Here is a 3686-nt window from a genome sequence, read left to right as displayed (position 1 = left end):
AACGTCCCATCAAAACCACGGCAATCATTATCATATTTCCCAGCATGCTCTACTGCAGGTTATTTGGGGGATTGTTTTTTGATGCCTTTGTTTTTGCTTGTACAGTGATTGATTGATTCATATTATGCTACTCAGAGACAAATAACATACCTTTTCAAAACGAATCCAATCATTTAATTCGATTTTTTGCACCCGTTACTGAAATGGTTGTTCCCTTTTTAAATGCCTTACGTACTCTCCTCACCACGTTGCTCACCCTGGCAGTCATTCTGTCTGGGTTCAATAGGAATTACACATCACTTTACAAACCAGCATAATGTGACTTGCAGGTAGGGTTGCAAATTCTGGTAAATTTGCCATAATTTCCAGATTTTCAGAAATCGCAGTTGGAAGATTCCTGGAATGGGAGGAAATAATCAAAAATCTGGAATCCTTCAACCAGGATAGCTGGGAATTTGGGGAAAGTTACCTACCCTACTTCAAGGCCAGATGTGGCCTGTAAACCATGAGTTTCAGACCTTTTTACTAGAGTGAAACTAGGCCTAATTGGTGTAATTGTTAAAAGATACTATGAGGTGTCATTGCAAACACCATTGGTGAAAACTATATACACTTCCTGGTGTTAAATATGAGGTGTTCTTGTATAACACTAAAAGTGCTAATTTCCTTTAACAGTGATTTAACACTGAAAAGCGTGGACACTTATACACACTGGCCATGTTGAACTGAACACTGTCAGTGTTGATTCACCACTGGAGAATTTGCTGTGTATACATATACAAGTTACTGTATGTTTCTGTACGTGTCGTATATGATACATAAATGCATTATTGACATCTCTCCTCCACATTATATGCAATGTTGTGTGTGTCTGTGTGTGAGTCTGTGTGTGCGTTTGTGTGTGCGTTTGTGTGTGTGTGTGTGTGCCACTGTCAATCAGCATGTTTCTATCCATTACACATTAGTTACATGTTAATCAAGATGATGTAGCGATGCAGAGATGCCTCTCCCCCCCACAGATATTGCTGTGTATTAGTTGTTGTTAATTAAGAATTTGTAGTGACGTAAAAATGTCTCTCCCCCACCAGATATTGCTGTGATTAGTTGTTGTTAATCAAGATATTATATGTACGTAAAATGTCTCTCCCCCACCAGATATTTGCTGTGATTAGTTGTTGTTAATAAGATATTGTAGTTACGTAAAGATGTCTCTCCCTCACCAGATATTGCTGTGCATTAGTTGTTGTTAATCAAGATATTGTAGTGACGTAAAGATGTCTCTCCCCTCACCAGATATTGCTGTGCATTAGTTGTTGTTAATCAAGATATTGTAGTGACGTAAAGATGTCTCTCCTCTCTCCAGATATTGCTGTGCATTAGTTGTTGTTAATCAAGATATTGTAGTGACGTAATGATGTCTATCTCCAGAGATTGCTGTCAGCCCCAACAGCAGTGTGGTGATCATCTATGAAAGAAGGGGAACGAGTGGGCCAAGATCCACGAGCTGACTGAGCACAGTGGACGAATCACAGGTACCCACATACGATGAGACCCAAAGGACGAATCACAGGTACCCACATACAATGAGGCCCAAAGGACGAATCACAGGTACCCACATACAATGAGACCCAAAGGACGAATCACAGGTACCCACATACAATGAGACCAAAGGACGAATCACAGAGTCCCACATATAATGAGACCCAAATGGCTCCTTATCCTAAGTGACGTGTACCACCCTATTCTCCTATAGTGTACTAGTGACCCATTCTCTATAGTGTACTAGTGTAGACCTACCCTATCATGTACAGGTTCAGGCCCTAATTCCCTATAGTGACTAGTGTAGACCAGGGCCCATTCCAAGTGTACTAGTGTAGACCAGGGCCCTATTCCTATAGTGTACTAGTGTAGACCAGGGCCCTATTCCTATAGTGTACTAGTTGTTAGACCAGGGCCCTATTCCCTATAGTGTACTAGTGTAGACCAGGGCCCTATTCCCTAGTGACGAGGATAGTGTAGACCAGGGCCCTATTCCCTATATGTACTAGTGTAGACCAGGGCCCTATTCCTATAGTGTACTAGTGTAGACCAGGCCCTATTCCCTATAGTGTACTAGTGTAGACCAGGGCCCTATTCCCTAATAGTGTACTAGTGTAGAACAGGGCCCTATTCCCTATAGTGTACTAGTGTAGACCCAGGGCCCATTCCCTATAGTGTACTAGTGTAGACCAGGGCCCTATTCCTATAGTGTACTAGTGTAGACCAGGCCCTATTCCCTATAGTGTACTAGTGTAGACCAGGGCCCATAAGCCGTTTGGGACTCAGCCATAGACAGCCAGGAAGTGAAACATCATTGGTTAGTCTGTAACTCCACTGAACACCACACACACACACACACACACACCACACACACACACACACACCCAACACACACACACACACACACACCACCACACACACACACACACACACGGTGCTAGTCTGAACATTCCAACTGCATCATTCTCTTCATTGTCTCCTTTTCCTAAAAACCCTTCCAGGCGTCGACTGGGCTCCGGATTCGAACCGCATCGTGACGTGTGCATCGGACCGTAATGCGTACGTGTGGACCCTGAAGACAAAGTGTGTGAAGCCCACTCTTGTGTTGGTGAGGATCAACCGGGCTGCTACCTTTGTCAAGTGGTCCCCTCTGGAGAATAAGTTTGCCCTGGCAGCGGAGCTCGCCTCATCTCTGTCTGCTACTTTCGAGAAGGAGAACGACTGGTGAGAGACACGGAACACATTCAGCAGTCGGACAGTCAGTTCACTCGGTCGGTCGGTCACTCACTCAATCTCACTGACCCTCTTACTAATTACTGTTATGTGACTGTTACTACAGTAGTACACTATAGGCTGGAAGTGAGGCACCATTTGAGATGTTCCCAGAAAGAATCTACTGTGACCTTCCCCTCTGACCCTGTAGTGGCTCAGTAGTGTCTTGAATTTGTCCAGTATGAATCTATTGCAATCTTTGACCTTTGAGACCTCTGTGGACCTCTGGCCCCTGCAGGTGGCTCAGTAAGCACATAAAGAAGAGCATCCGCGTCCACGGTGATGTGTCTGGACTGGCACCCCAACAACATCCTGTTTGGCTGCAGGATCCTCTGACTTCCATTGCAGGTCAGAACCAACAGATAGTAACTGTTCTCTAAGGCTTCCACTGCAGGTCAGAACCAACAGATAGTAACTGTCTCTAAGGCTTCCACTGCAGGTCAGAACCAACAGATAGTACCTGTCTCTAAGGCTTCCACTGCAGGTCAGGAACCAACAGATAGTAACTGTCTCTAAGGCTTCCACTGCAGGTCAGAACCAACAGATAGTAACTGTCTCTAAGCTTCCACTGCAGGTCAGAGAACCAACAGATAGTAACTGTCTCTGAGGCTTCCACTGCAGGTCAGAACCAACAGATAGTAACTGTCTCTGAGGCTTCCACTGCAGGTCAGAACCAACAGATAGTAACTGTCTCTTAAGGCTTCCACTGCAGGTCAGAACCAACAGATAGATAACTGTCTCTAAGTCTTCCACTGCAGGTCAAACCAACAGATAGTAACTGTCTCTAAGTCTTCCACTGCAGGTTAGAAACCAACGATAGTAACTGTCTCTAAGCCTTTCACTGCAGGTCAGAACCAACAGATAGTAACTGTCTC

The 3686-nt window shown here is 44.6% G+C and overlaps 1 pseudogene; it reads left to right on the top strand.

The window, feature by feature from the left end:
* Window positions 1-1428: 1428 nt before the first annotated feature.
* On the top strand, window positions 1429-3290 carry LOC112077030 (actin-related protein 2/3 complex subunit 1A-like; annotated as a pseudogene).
* Window positions 3291-3686: the final 396 nt, after the last annotated feature.

This window comes from Salvelinus sp. IW2-2015, unplaced genomic scaffold (assembly GCF_002910315.2).
Source record: "Salvelinus sp. IW2-2015 unplaced genomic scaffold, ASM291031v2 Un_scaffold4210, whole genome shotgun sequence".
NCBI lineage: Eukaryota > Metazoa > Chordata > Actinopteri > Salmoniformes > Salmonidae > Salvelinus > Salvelinus sp. IW2-2015.
The sequence above is the reverse complement of the archived record's forward strand: the minus strand, read 5'-3'. Positions and strand labels throughout refer to the sequence as shown.